This window comes from Poecilia mexicana, unplaced genomic scaffold, assembly GCF_051168715.1.
Source record: "Poecilia mexicana isolate PSO_F unplaced genomic scaffold, ASM5116871v1 scaffold_2, whole genome shotgun sequence".
Lineage (NCBI taxonomy): Eukaryota > Metazoa > Chordata > Actinopteri > Cyprinodontiformes > Poeciliidae > Poecilia > Poecilia mexicana.
The window spans coordinates 50,066,918-50,083,510 of NW_028263371.1; positions in this window are offsets into that span (position 1 = coordinate 50,066,918).

Sequence of the window (16,593 nt, forward strand, 5' to 3'; positions counted from 1 at the left end):
AAAAGGCTTTATGTTGTATTTACCATCTTTTTTTTAGAATTTTACCCACTTAGATTTGTTTCAGCAACCCAAAACCTTGTTAAAGATAAGTGGATCTGATATCGTTTAAATGGATGAGCTCTTCATACCTCCCACTGTTGCTCACTGGCTCCTTATTCATCATTCCGCGTTATCTATCTTTTATCTATCTTTTCCTATTTTAACACGCAGTTCACTAATCCTTCCCCATCCATTAAAGGGAACACTTTATGCTACTTTTCCACATAGCGTCCGTGTGTTCCCTGAAGCTCGTTCCATCTCCCTCCGTCTGTTTGCCGGTCTCTGCTGACGGTGGCCATTATTAAAAGCCATCCTGTCAGATATGTCGCACATGGCGGTTATTGATGTCCTTTCATTGCTCATTATCGGTGAGTGGCTGAATTAGTGCTGACTGGACATAGCCTGTCTGCCACACACTCTCAAATATGTCCCCGACTCTGTGCATAAGCTGTTTAAACACCCACAAAATATTCAAAAGACGTACTCTTGAAGCGTTTTGTGCTATGCACCGAAATTATGAATGGCTATGCTGTATGATTTTATTTATTTTATTTTGCTACATGTGTCCATCACTGGTCCTTCACCCTTCACTCAACCGTTACTGTTAACACAAAACTAAGTCTGATTTATGGGTCACAGGATGCAGGTACTGTTTACACTACAGATACCTTCCTTTCACTCGTATGAGAAAACCAGGCACAGTGTTGAAAAGTTATCTGACAGATGACCGTTATTAGTGTAGCACTCTTCCCCCTGTTTGCAGATACATTAGTTTTATCAAACTGCACATACTCTCCAGCATGTGGAAGCAGTTCCCTTGTTTGTGTAAGAGCTCAGCAGTGTTGTCTTTACTGTGTGTGGTTGTGTGCCATAGGAAGCCATGCTGGCATGTAAGGCTGAAAGGATCACCAAGTGTACCAAGGGAGGAGTGCTAGTGTTAAAGCTAATTTCAGTGGTGAAATGTGATGCATATGACAAAGCGATTAAATTTACTTTTAAAGATAAAGAGTGGCTTTTGGAAGTGCACAAAATAATACAGAGAGATAACAGTGGAATATTTACAGAGCCTTGCAAATGTATTCAAAGCACTTCAACTTTTCAACATGTTGACACTTAAAAAGAAAATTAACATATTTTATTGAGATTTTATGTGCAATATTAGAGCCTTCAGTCTTTTGCTGTCTGTCAGCCTTTTCTGCCCCTGCTGAAGAAAAGCATTCCACAGCATGACACCATCACCTCCATGCTTTCAGGTGGCTATGGAGTGTTTGGGATGAAGTGCATGTAGGCTAAAGCTTTCAGTTTGGTCTCACCGGAATAGAGCACAATCTTCCCCTTGTCTGATGTGCTCACTACGTGTCTTATGGGATCCTGGAAAATATTTTGGCCCATCAGACCAAAGATTTTCTTCCTACTACTCTTCCATAAAGACCAGAAATGTGGAGTGCAATGCAAATTTGCATGACAAAGTTGTCCTGTACAGATTCTCCAACCTCAACTGTGGATCTCTGCAGGTCCTCTAGCATTCCCATGGACATGTTGGCTGCAATTCAAAATGCCATTTTTGGCTTCACTTCAACTAAGTAAAAATAATGGTGGGCAGTAAAACCTGCCTGACCTCTGGAAAATGCCGAGTCCCAGAACTCATAAGGTATGTTGCATAGAATTTGCTTTATAGTGAAATCATCAACTGAAAATGTGAAAAGAAAAATATATATACCTAATTTTAGAATGAATAAAATTAAAAGAAAAAAAGAAAGCAAGAAACATTTACAATGAGGTAAAGAAAATACTTTTTCAGTCAAATCCAATTCACTCATTCCTAATTTCATTAAAATTTTGAAACAAAAAACGGAAAAATATATATTCCAGACAAAGAAACAAAGTTCATAATTTGCAGCTTAATTACATAAGAGGACTGAAAGAAAAATATGTCTTATACAAATGCCATTAATCTCAGAAATTCTAGACTAATGCCAATACATAAAATGTGACTGTAGGTTGCTGTCATTTCCTGAGTCGTTTGCTCCTCTGTCACCTGTTTCTGTGCAGGACTGATTCTACTTTGCCGCTCACTCATCTGCAACCTATCTTCTCGTTAAGCCACATAATAAGAGCCCCGGTGGGACTTCTAAGTCCCAAATTGTCCTTTTGGTTGTAGTAATTCAACCCTCCCTACTTACCATGCTCCCCATGTTTAATTATTGGTACCAAGTAATACCATCCTGGACCTCACCTTGAGTTTCCCCCAGAGCGTTTTATGTCACCACCTGGTAAAGGCAGCAAGAGGAAACTAACTAGGTACCTAAATATGCAAGGGCTGAAAATGTGTTCTCACATGAAAATTGTAGAGTAGAGTGTGCAAAAGGGAATGGAAGCATTAGTAAAACATGTTATAATTTAAGTTTGTGTAACTTTTATTAAATGTTAGGGGGAGAGGCTGTCAGCCTAAGCGGGCCCCTGGGGAAAAAAAAAAATCTGAGAATAATTTGAAGTATGTTTCAGTAACTGAGTTAGATTTATTTTATATGTTAAATGTTGCATTTGCTGCTCACATTGTCACTCTTCACAATGAGGTCAACGGTTAGATGCAACATCCTAAACCAAATACAAACAGCAGTAAAAACAAGTTACATAGTAATGTGTGGGTCTTTTAGCACAGGTTTGCTATTTTATTTGGGAGGAACAATCTCCCACACTAGTTGTGAGTCCAATGCAGATTTGCACAAAACTTCGTCAATATTCCAGAAAACACAATTTTGCAATTGCCACGTTTCCACTAAAAAGAAACCTAATTAAAATCGCACATGAACAAACTAGTTCGTAAGTCATTAAAAACATGCTGCACAATCTTCCTTGTACCACTTCCTGTCGTCTTCTTTGGTGTTTCTACTAGTAATTGCATCCGATTTCTGACGACTCGTGTGATATGAAAAAGGTGTTTCCATTGCACTTTTGCAAAATACACAAATTTTGATACAACCCAAAAAAAAAAAAAAACACGTCATCCCAGCACAGAAACTTAACATGAGAAAAACCTGAGCTTTTTCAAAATTTATTTTCATAATCCTAATTTGCTCAACTCTATGGTCAATGGAAATGCAGCTAATGAAACTCAAACCCTGCAAAGAACAACAAGAGAACAAGAAGAAGAAGAAGATGGCCTTTTGCTAAAATATATTGGTATCCACTGCTTCAAGATGTGTGTACAGTTCAGTAATTTGTAACCCACCAATCAATTGCATCTTTACAACACCAGAAAGGTGCCATTTGGAAAGAACACTAAGGAAATGCTTAGCATTTTAGTATTCAGGCCTAAAACTTGACTTTTTGTGTGACAAGACCATGGCAAAGCACCCCGATCTTTCTTTAATGGGCCAGAACCTTTATTGATAAACACTACAGGGACAGTGCTTGTGGGGTTGCACCAATGAAATAATAAGGAGTCTGAGGGTGTGAAGTCTTGCAAACTAATTACAGTGTGATGAATTTGTCTTGGAACAACAAGCAGCATCTGAATGCTGCCCTGTCTCCTTGACTGATTATACTGAACAACCTCCAGCTTCATCCATCATGCATCTTTATGGCTTCTTTGGGGAATGGTTTGCGAGTGTGCACAGTAATTGCACACAAGTGTGTTTCCATGAGTGTGCACAGATTTTTACACACACACACACACACACACACACACACACACACACACACATACGTATTTGCGGGACAACCAGAGGATTGGTGTGTATTTTCAGTGTGTCAGGAGAGGTGTGGTCAGGCAATTAACCAGCTGTGCTAACGATCATCTCAGTGCAGCATCACACAATGTTTTACAGCACCGTCCAGCACTTTACTGCCTTTGTTGTCACGGTGATATAGTGTTCGCCACCATAAAGTGCTGATACTGGTGATTGTTTTGGCCTCTTCACTCTTGTTCTTTTTACATATTTAAACACACACATATACACAAACACAAGAACACAACCAATGCAAATGTGTTTAATCTGTTTAAACACACACACATCCACATTACCAGTCTTTTATGGGTTGTGTATGCTTTATGGCTGGTGTCTACTGGTCTGCCCTGGGACCAATCTCAAGCCATAGATCTCCCTTATCATAAAATGAGCATGGTGTGAAATAACACAGTGGTGGCCATGCTAGAAATTCTCCATCCACTCTGGAGATACCCTCCGTCATGGAAACGCCAACCACAGCAGCTTTCATGCTAATGTAGACAGCGTGGCACATAAAATGAGTTATGTACTGCTGTGGGAAACAGGCTTTCCAATAATTTTTGGGGAGGTTTAGTTATTTTTATATTTCCAGTGAACCTAAGAAGAAACAGCAAATGTTACCACAGTGGCTTTGAGTAACAGGATCAGTCAAGCTATCAGTACACGGAAGACAAATTGTTCAATCGCAAGTTTATTTTTGGGGGTTTTGGCACACTGAGTATTTATGGAAACTTGTCTCAAAGAATGATTGACAAAGTAAAAAATATATATCTTTTCTATAAGATATTTCATCATTTTAAAGAGTATTAAAAATGTCACTTCAGTTGGACATTCTTTGTTCTGTTTAAAAGAACATAAATAAAAATCTGTTGTTTTTGATCAATTCACCAAAGAAACATGGGTCGCTGCTGGGGCCACAGGTCCCCCTTATTATTTTTTACTTAAGGGTGTAGCAGCAAAACTTAATAGCAAATTCTCACTATTGAATAAAAATAGTCAAAATGTGAACAAAGCTGAAGCAAAATCTCTGCTTGTTGTCTCTGTTTACATGAAAGCCAATAGGAGCCCTGGAGCACAGCTAGCCGCTGCAGCAAGTGGCTATCTGCATTTTGTTTCAAAAAAGGATTGAAAGTCCAACTCTACTGCTGCAGCGGTTTATTCAGTGGGCAAGAGGATACAAAAAGACACCTACTGACAAGATACATGAGCAGTTAAGTAATTTTAATGGTAAATATTAATGTCTGAAACATGTCATAGCACCTGCCAAAACTGATGAATATGCTGTTGAAAAGATCATTTATGAATAGTTGCATTTTATCTCCCCTGAAACTTAAAACTAGTGTGCTCTTACTAATGAAGGATGTACTGACTTTTCCTGCAAGTGGTTTTTAATGGACCTTTCATTATCGTCTAATTTTTATCAGCAGAGTCATTTTGGTAATAGCTCAACCAAGAAGAGCAGCTGTTGCCTTGGGTTTCTAATTGATGGAAAATGAACTCGAAGTGAAGTTTTATAGACGCAATAAAATGTCATGAATATTCTAAGTTGTATCATTTTTGTTACCATTTGAAAAAGGATTTACTCCATAGAAATATACCACTACCTTTTTGATGCTGCTTTTGGACCTCGGTTCTACATCTAGTTACTCTTGTGTTTATTTCCTTCAGCAGGTAAAACTTTTTGCTTTTGCAACTTGCGGGATTATTAAACACTTTTCTTTTCCTGTTTCAAAAACTACTCATCTGATCCACTTTGCGAGCGTTGCTCTGGGGAGTAAATCCTGATCTTGTTCCAGTGATTGATGCTCTCATTTTGTCGTCTTAAAACTGAAATGAATATACAGCGAGGGTTCATAATGTGTCAGAAAATTGTCTGAATGCATTAGCGCACTGGGGACCCCCAGAAGCAACAGATGCCACCCCTAACAGACCATTACCACAGTACATGTTGCACCACAGACGTATCCTTACGGTGACATTAAGAAAAGTTTGCTGACAACGATCTCATTAGTGCAGTTTGTTGATGATGCACAGTGTTCGTGCAGCTGAAGTCTTTCGCTCTCATCTGGAGAAGCCAGGTTTTTGGAAGCATGTTTTAAAAATGTGAAGCAGTAGAATGGCATTTATGTGTATATCGCGCTCATGTGTGCATTCCTTTCCACCTGCCTCGAAGCCTCCAGTTTTTTTGGTGCTGCAAGGATTCTTAATTAATCTCTGTCATTAATAATTTAATCATGGCTTTTTGTTTAATAAACAGTTTGGCAGTGATGTATTGCAGCTGGGTCAGGTAATTTGATTGGCGGTGGAAATGAGCCGGGTATGCATATGTCTCTCTCTCCCTCCCTCTCTCTCTCTCTACCCTTCTCTCTGTCTTTTTCTCCCAAAGATATTACTGCTGGCATTCAGCAGCAGAGAGTGTGCACACACTACAGGGGGAGGGCAATTACGCTAAGATGCCATAATGATCAGTGATGGATGTAGAGGGAGCACATTTCAGCTAATGAAATAACACTGAAAGAAAAAATGGGCAAAGAAAATTTTTTAGAATTACTTTATATTACAGAGTACATTTCCATCACTGTCTCTTCAACTATTATTAGGGGATCCAAAATGGGATTATATGCTTCCCCCCCCCCCCCCCCTTCTGAATGATATTTTTTTTCAGCTTCAGTATATAAGTTGAACCTGATTTCCAAAGTGATATTTTAGGCATTTTTTTAAAAAAAGCACTAGATGGCACTCTTGAACAATCTGCCTAAAATTATAGCACTTCAAACTTCTTTTCTTACTTAACTTAGTTTCACCCACCTGTGTCCATTACACCAGAAATACAGTTGAAGTGTTCCTCTGCGGGTATCAATCCAGATACTGGCCAATTGAACCATAAAGGCTTTCAGTAAATCAACACTTCACCAAAGCAGAAGGCTTTAAATTAAACCATTATGCATATTGATTTTGAAAAACATTAGAATATGACCACTTTTGCCAAGATCGTGTAAGTTTTTCTTAAAATCAATGAAAACATATCATTATGTATGGCAGGTTAGCTCAGCTGGTCAGAGCGTGGTGCTCATACGCTGAGCTCAGTTGCAGTCCAAGTGTTCAAGTTCAGATTGATATCTAACAGCTGCCAAGTATCCACTAATTTGTAACTAATAGTTGTCATGGGAACAAATTGTCCCTCCTGAGCCTTGCAGCTCTTACATTCCTCCAGAGGAGCTTCTTAGGTCTCCTTGTTATTTTTTGAAGGGATACGTTTTGATAGATTTGGCAGTGATGCCACAATCTTTCCATTTTTAGATAATGGACTGTGAAGTGATGCATGAGGTCTTCTAAGCTAATATTGTTTTATGATCTAGCCCAGCTTTGAACTGCTTTATAACTTTATCTCCGACATGCCTGTTGGGTTCCTTGATGATATTCGTTCTGTAATGTTCTCTACAAACTACTTAAACCTTTACAAAACTGCTATTCTAATACTGAATAATGAAATTCTACACTGGAGGACTGACTTTGTTTATCGCATTACTTCTTGAAGTCCTGGATTTTGTTTAGGGGTGTTAGAGTAAAGTGGAACTACACTTTTTAGTTTAAATTTGTACAAATTTTTGAATACCAGCATCTCCTTTCTCTTCACAGTTACAAGCTACTTTATGCAGGTTTTTTTTATCTCCAAAAAGACCCAGATTGTGATGTGACAATTGTGAGTAATCCAGATTGTGAGAAAAAGAGTAATAACATTTTGCAAACTTCATGATCATATTAAAGAGGTACAAATCGTGATTGTTTGATTTTTGAATCAAACAATCACCTCCATCAAACAATTGCTTGAGGTTGCAAAGCTGTCCGCAACCTACCGTGAATATCTCCATTAATCCTTTTAAATTATATGTAGTAGGTTTTGTGCAAATGCATGCAGAGGCAAAGGTAACAAGAAAGTCCATGTTTACTGTTATTCTTTCTTTTTTTTTGTATTTAATATCTTGGTTTTGTGACAGAACAAAACAGCAGAGGCAGTTCCATCAATTTTTTTTTTTTTTATTGCTGTAGTTTTATTCTCTCTCTCATTCCTTACCCAATTAGATCTCTTTAGCTGCCTGGGAGGCATTTGCATAAGCACACTAGGTGTCAAAAGGCATGCGAACAGCTTAACTCAGTACTGATGTCTGATTGGTCTGCAACTCAATCGGATGTTAAAGGGCTCTTCTGTTTGGAAAGATTTAAAATCAAGCCACAGAGGCACAGTAAGGCAATCAGAAAGATTGGGTGAATTTGGGTAAAATGTGCTGGCATGTATATTTTACTTCAAATCATTATAGCCTAAAACAGAAGCCACAGCTAAGAACTTTGTTTTAAAATAAAAACAATGCAGCAGTTTATATTCTAAGAGTATACCTTCATCTATTAAACGTGCTATAATAGCTTGAGCATGCAACTTTAATTATAATGTTGATATTCACTCGTAATCTCACTAATGATGGAGGTGGTTATGATGAATGCAGATATGAAACGAGTAATCTGTTAGCTTAATTACAGTCAAATATTGCACAATCTATTAGGGAAAGCAACCAACAAAATAAGGCCCAAGGAAATATAAAAGTAAACTCTTGTTTTTGTTTTTTCTGGTTTTTTCTAATCTGAAATGGACGAATCAGTTACAATGAATTAAATAAAGCATGTGAAAGTCAGACCGAAGCCCTGTAGCTCCAAGTCAAACACTAACATCCAAACTACGTCTGATCCGTAAAATATCCACATTGACAGAAAATGTCTGAAATAAAATTCTTCCTCAATAAAATATCTTCATTTATGTATCTGGTTTAATACACTGTTTTCACCCTCATGTTGTCATGAGCTGAACTCAAAGACACACATTTTTGTAGACATATTGCTCTCAAATATTGTTCACCAATCCATCTAAATCTGTTACTGAGCGTTTCTCCTTTGCCAAGATTAGCCATCCCACCTCACAGGTGTGGCAAATCAAGATGTTGATTAGACAGCATGATTATTTCACAGGTGTGCCGTAGGCTACCCTAAAAGTGGCCTGTCATCATTGATGATCTGTAGATTCCACTAAAGTCATGCAAGGATCTATTTCCTCCTCCTGAAAATATCACGAAAATGTCAACTTTCTTTAGTCACTCAGTTCTAAAAGTGAAACTCCCATACATTCATTACACACAGAGTGCCGTAATGCTTTATAGTGACTTTGTTAATAGTGTTTAGCCAGTTTAGCAGAAAATTTTAATATTAAATGAGACCAACAATAAAGGATTTTAATTCAAACTGAACAGTTTGTCCATTATAGGCAGTCAGTCCTTGGTCGGGGCACACATTTTACAAAGTTAGACAGATATTGCTCAGTAATACAGGGAAATCTGAAAAAGAGTGCTGCTCCCCACCCCACCCCCAAAAACCATAACACATTTGATATATTTTTTGTTGTTTGTTTTTTTGTTTATTTTGGGAGGATTAATACTTTTTGAAAACATTTCATTATCGTTGAAACACAAAATACTCAATGTTTGTATGACCCTGTTCTTCGCTCCTCTCTCGAATGAACTATTCTCTAGAAAATTTCAGTAAAGGGATTTGAGTGGGAAGCATCCAAAAAAAAAAGACCTCCCAGTTCGTTTTGACCCCTGCTTTTTATCTTGTTTCTTTTTCTTTTGTCTCCATGCTTCATTACCTACAGCGTCAACAACACAATCTGCCCAGCTAGAAGATGGCACATTTATTAGCTGGCGTCGTTGCTGAAAAGCGTATACGTGTTTTAATACCAAATAAAACTGCCATAAACATCATCCTGCACATGTTGTGCAAAATAAATCAAAGCCCAGCAAGAAAAACACCTAAACTGGTGTCTTTGTTTCTCCTCCTGACTCTACCACTGAAGAATCTTCACAATCTTAAGGCTAAGTTGTTTTTCTTCCTGTACTTGTCACAGCCGAACAAATTCAGTGACACATTCTCCCCCTGAGAGAAATTACTGCCTCATTGAACATGTGATTAATACGACACATTGTGCTGAAGTTTTAGTTTGATGAAGATGTCAAACATATACATGTTTTCTAAATCCCTAAAGAGATTACATGTGCATAAAACGACGGTGAAAGGTGTTGAGCTGTCTTGTGTGTTTTCACTGAAATGTGTGTAAAATGCTACAGTTTTGAGCGTGCCAGAGTTAGACTAGCAAAAAGGCTCATTAGCTGCTGGAGTCACATTGGTGGGCGCAGAGAGGGCCCAACGCCCCTCCGGAGAGAGACCGCACAGATGTTTACTGAGAAGAGAGCGCGCCGTAAAACAGATCCAAAACTGACAGTAACACACACTGATGCACAGACTGCATTAACATGACGTGCAGAAAAAATAAACACAAAACCTGACACAAACATGTGTAGAGAGATACAAAACGCAGAGGGTCCCACTGAGCACAGAGCTGTGAGCTGTCAGCAACACGCAGACACAAACTGCAAAATGCTGAGCAGATTATTAGTCACATTTGTATTTAGTTTTTTCACTCTTTCACGCTTTATTTAAAAAACCATTTATTGCACACACAAAAAAAAATTATGTGAAAATTCTGTTCAAAATGTTCCTTTCACTGGCCAAGAAAAAAAAAGTCAGTTTGAATGACTTATGATTTATTTTCAGTCTGAGATTCCACAAGGTGTAATTGAAGTTTCTGCTTTAAAAAATGGTTCCAAAAGACCTGAAATTGACCAGGCTCACTGGTTGGGAATCTTGACTCAAGCTAGGACTTTCCCTTAAAAAGAGAATAAGATATAAAGACCCTTTCATCTAATTTCAGCATTTAGTCTTTCAAGGGAATCCATCCCTTGAAAGACTTGATTTGACAATATTTACCCAAATACCTTTGCAAAAGTTCTAAAACATCTGTCACGCTGTGAAGAAGTCTCTTGTTCACAGCGTCTTAGGTGCCACCACAGATGTTCTGCCTGACATTAGTCCTGCAGTCTTTGATGTATCACTCCAAAATGTATATTCTCAAAAATCAAAATGGCTCCATGGAACTATTCATAATTTCATCAATGTCTACAAAAATCAGACTTATTGTAAGAAAAATCAACATTTTCAAAAAAAAAAACAAAAAACATTTTATCATCAAATAAAGGTTGCATGAGTAAATACAAAACACAGTATTCAACTGAGGATTTCATAAAGAGAAAATACTGAGTTGTGAAGCCATTTCTCGGTTTTGCAGCCGTGGCAGTAATCAGACCTGAGTCTAGTGAAATTAACACAAAAAAATGGATTAATCAAAGTTAATTAATGATTTATCAAAGGTGGGCAGAATTGTTTTTGCATATGTTTACAGACTTCTGTAAACACAACAGTCTGAGTGCTATGAGCTGCAGGCTGCAGACTGTAATTCATCCCTGACACTTGTAATGTAATACACAGGACTTTCTCTGTGAGTTGCTCAGAGAGTCATTATGTACATGACGGAAAGGATGAAAAATTATATGCAATAAAAGGAATGAAACTAGTTTATTAATAGGACTTTGGTTGATAACATGTATGCTAAACTGATAACCATGATGATTTGGAACACGTAATGATGCAGATGATTCAGATTTACGTCTCTCTTTAGTAGCAGGACTGAAGTTCCCCTGTTTTGTGCGGTTGTTTGTGACTACTTTAAAACTTAATTATGTCAATTTATTATAGCATGAGTTTACATCAAGTTGAAAAAAGCTGCAAACTCATTAGAATATGTTTAGAAATGTTCTTGATACTAAAATATCTGTATTTTCCTTTAGGGTTTTAATCTCAATTTCACCATACCGTGATCATATAATATTTTTCTTATATTGCTAATCCCTATCATGATATGTTGGAAGTTGGAAAGCCACTGAGTTGGAAAGCAATACAAGTCAGAGACAGAAAATAGCTGTGATTCATTCCCTAGTAACAACTGTGTGGAAGTGTTCCAGACAAGACCCACAAAACATGCATACATGCACATTATCAGGTTTCTAAAATAGCATCAGCTTCAACACAGTACGGTTATTATTGTTTTTTTACTCCTCGATAAAACTTTGACTTATTGCCCACAGTCACACTAATGCACACACAGGTGAGAAACTTCCTTATAAAACATTTTGTGAAGTAAAACAGGTACAATCCATTCAGAATGAAAAAAAAAATCTGGATTATTTTATTAGGTTACATTATTCTTCCAAGCAGAAACCTCGGGATAATCAGCACCAATAACAGGTACAATGAGCTTCATTATGCAAAAGTTAGAGGGAGACAGAAAGAACCTGATTTCTCACCAAGCTCTAATTGGTGCAAAGACAAAACTAATGATCGTTAAGTGGGGAATGTTAGCCGCGGGCTAACTTTTCTCACTCCATAAGGATATGATACATAATTCATAGCTAACAGCTGAGTGAATGAGGACAAAGAGAGAGAAAAAGAACAAGAGATGACAGAAAGCCAAATCAACGGAAATATGTTTATAGAAACGTGTGAGCACATGTTTATATATGTTCTCCGTGATGGATGCACGCAGGGATGTGATTGCAGCGTATATATTAGACTACATGTGTGTGCCTTCAGTTTACAGCAGGCTGCCTGGTGTGTGAAACTTTGAGGTGACAGAGAGCCTGTGAGAGTAGTTAGCAGCCACCAGACACACACAAATTCACTCGCATAAACACACTGAAGAAGCAACAAGAACGGCAGCTGTTGCTAATTAAAGATTCATGCTCAAATTCCTGTGAAAACTCAGTGTGGCGATAAACACTGGGGACACGCCGATAGGAAGGAGAGGGAGAGGAGGGAAGAGAGCGACAGACAAAGAGGAAGAAAGACGGAGATGGGGAACGGAGATCAGCAGGAAGGATGGGGGACGCTAAGCTGTTTTCACACATGATCTCCAGACAACACCTGGAGAATCCGGTCCTGAATTTGCCCACACATGCCCTCTGCATATGGAAGACAGTGCAGGACGATGGGGAATCTCTGTGCAGGTTGCAGTTCATAAGAAGAAATGATATTGGTATGCAGGAGGTTGGAAATGATGCAAAAACCTCTGTAGTAATCGTGGAGTTTCGTTGACAGCACGCCAAAAGTGGCAGGCAGGAAACCCTAATAACGATCCCCGGTTTTTGTTGACATTGCTATATTTTCTGAAATGACTGGCAGCTTGATAAAAGAGTGGGAAGCAATATAAAAGCAGAAAAAATCTATGAGAGACAAAACATCGCTAAGAATCCACAGAATTATTTGCTCTGTTTGCACATAAGCTATTCTGGACATTTTCTAACTTTGATAAAAGGAGTTGACAACTACTGAATGTGAAGCTATGCTTTGCATCTTATGCGGTTTGCTCCCACTGGCAAATATAGAAACCCTGTAGATGGTCCAACACTGAGATAAATCAGCCAGCAAATGGCAAAACACATAGCTTACTGTTAACTTATAATGTTACTGAAAAGGTTTCCTATAGGCAAGAATATAAATTGATTTGACTGAATCAAAGAACGTCCTACTAGTGTGGATGAGTGTTAGTCCAAAAGCGGAGAAAAACTGAATATTTTGACAGTGGATGAAAAGTAGATGGACAAACAGATTAAAGGACAGACAGTGTGACAGATACCTGGACACATTATTCAACGGAGGTTTTAGACAACAGGATTGAAAATAAAACCTTTAAATATATTTGACTTTTGACTTTTTCTCTACTGCAGTTTAAATATTTCTAAGACACTCGCAACAAATTCTGTTCCTTTTAAAGATCCCAAAAGTTACAAAGGAGCTCTCAAATCAGCGTTAGCTCAAATCAACAATGTGAACCTTAACGCCCTATAATCAACAAGTAAAATAATATTTTGATATTTGAAGCATAATAAAATAATAATTTTTTAAGACATCTTAAAGTAAAGTACCTTCAGTATTAATAGTTTAAAACAGTTTGCAAAAAGAAACCAAAGAGCATTAACTATTTTTTCTTGGGTAGCATGATGTGTTTTAAATTATTTTCCCAAAATTCAACAAAGCATTTTAACCCTGTTACACAGGGATGTTAAACCATGTTGCAGGTCTTAATGTGATTACACGGAATGTAATGATGATCCTAGCTTTGGGGTAAAACATTGTGACTCCGTTTTTTTTTTTTTATTATTATTTACAAACAGTTAAAAAGTCACTCAAATCCTAATCAGCTTGTGTTTTATCCACAGATGCCACTCTAATGCTGCAGCATCATTTAGAGGGGTTAAATTAATCTCAACAATTAATCTCTGTCAGTCTGTTAATCAATTTTTGGAAACGTTCAAACAGCAGGTGAGCTGCTTGGGACCTGGGGAAGAGCAAACATTGAGTTTGGGGTGGAGGATGATCTCGTTTTGGTCGTATTCTCTCATTTCTTCTATTCTCCTTGACGTGAGTTGCAAGATTAACAATGATGACAGTTAATATGTGATCTAAGATATTATTGTAGGGGGACAGGAAACACATTTGTCTCACAAGCAAAGCATAAATTCAGAAACTGTTTTACCAGTGAAATAGTGAATCTCCACGAGAGCAGCATCAGCAGCTGATTTCTCAGTAATTACATCAATAATGGCGAATTTTATTATTTCACTTTTGTTAGAAATGTATGAATATGAGTCAGTAAAATCGACTGTATCTCTGAGAAAGTTAGGCATTTCTTATCACAACCCAGAAAACAGACAAGAGGTTTTACACCAGACATTTAATAAATACAGTTAGCCTGTATTACCAACCAAATGGTAAAAAATAGAGAACTATATTTTAAAGCAATGTACATTTATTTTAAAACTTTGTAAATGTTCCAAATTGGAAATTGGAGCCAAAGAAAACATGCAATTGTTTTAGGACACGCTTTAGCCAAACAAATGTTCAGCCATGTCCAGAATGAATCTTCTCTCAACTTTGACGTGTCAATTTGTCAATTTGATCACCACTTGCTGTCAGATAGGATTTGATTGTTTTTGGTGAAATTTTGGAGGCAATGCTGGGAACTGGTGTTTGTTTTAATGTAAAAAGAGAGTTTTTACGTTAAAAACACATATCGGATCAATATGTGTTTTGTTGAGCTGTGCAATGTCCAGAAAGGGCTGTAGGAGTATGTTGTGCCTTCTGTGTTTTAAGGGGTATCCTTACTTTCTTAACCCAAAAAAACAGAGTGGTTTGCACATTTTTTTAACTTAAAGTTGATTGTTACCAGTTCAGGTTGGAGTGTTGGTACATATATGGATGTTCTTCATACTGATAGTTTCATTAGAGCTTTGTTTTGTTTTGTACAACTTTATTTGGTTCACATATAAAAATAGGTTTGCGAAGTAGAAGGGAAATAGAGGAGGTAACATAAAACAACCAATCTCCTTTTACCTTTGAGAAACTGGATGGATGGATCATATGAGAAGAAAGAAGAAAGCATGTTTTATGATTTTCCACCGAAAAGTGAAAATCATAAAACACTTGTAATTGCCACAATTATCATTTTGAGCTTAATTACAAACATTTTACTCTTCTTTATATTGGAAATAGGTCCCACCAGAGCTTTTATCAGCTTACAAACCTATAATTAGGCTCATATTACTTACAAAATGTTCCACTTTGGTTTATAAAACACATTAAAACTCTCGCTGGATGTAATTTCAGCTTGAAAAAAGAAACAAGGGGGTTTTTGTCAGCAGGTTTATAGTCAGATCATTGTGTGGATCTAAAACATAAAATGAATGAACAAAATGTTTTAAATGTATTTTCTGGCTACAGGTCTGTACATTTTACTGGACTGGATGAAACCATTACAGCTTTGTTCTTGGCATTTCCACTCAATCAATAATCATACATGTTTTTTTTTTAATACCCTAAGCGCGCCACCCGGTGTTCCACGAAGTCAGGGAACCACGTACTGATCATCTGCAAAATGCACCCAGGCTATTTAGTCTCAGAACAATACAAATATAAGGTGACATTTGAGAATCCACATTTATTTAACTACACATTTTACTTTTTCATCTAAACATAGAATCGCACTTTGGGCTCTTTGGAAATGACATATTGATTGCTGTTTAAAAGTGGATTGGGGCCATTTTGACACAAATGTCAGAATAGATTAGCTGACATGTTTATAGGACTAACGCAGAAACATAAATTCCACAAAGATACAATGCATTTGCTGAGATAATAGCTCACACCAGTGATGCCACACTGCTTGCACGTCCTTTTTATTTAACAAGCGTCAGTGTTCAGCTTTAATTGTAAACGAGCTGTAAGAGGTGACGAGGTTCATTTAGCAGTAAATTATCACTTTTCTTGAGCGGTAAAGTCAAAAGTAAACAAATTATAATGAATGTTCTTGACTGAAAATAACATGACTTAACTTTTTTTATATATTATTTATCAGTTTCATAAACACCCAGAAAAACTAAACTGTGTATAATGTATTTTTTCTATTTGTGCCTTACAGTGCTTTGCTGATGCAACCAGGGTAATTTTTTTTCCATCTCTGTTAGATTCACTTTTATTTTTTTATTTTTTTATTTATTTAAAGATTTATTTTAAAATAAAATCCTCTTCTCCTTAATTTCTTTAGCACAAAAATCAACCAACAAAAGCTGCAAGCAGCCTCGAACAGTAGTTTGTGGATATGACATAGCAACTGGGCATAAGGCGGTTTAACAGATGAATGAAAACTACATTCATAGACAAAAAAGTATTGAACCACCACAAGCATATTGAAGCTATTTTCAAGTCATTTGTCGTTACAATTTGATGCCATTTTGATGGAGGCATTAGTGAGCCCTGCTTGGAGACTTGG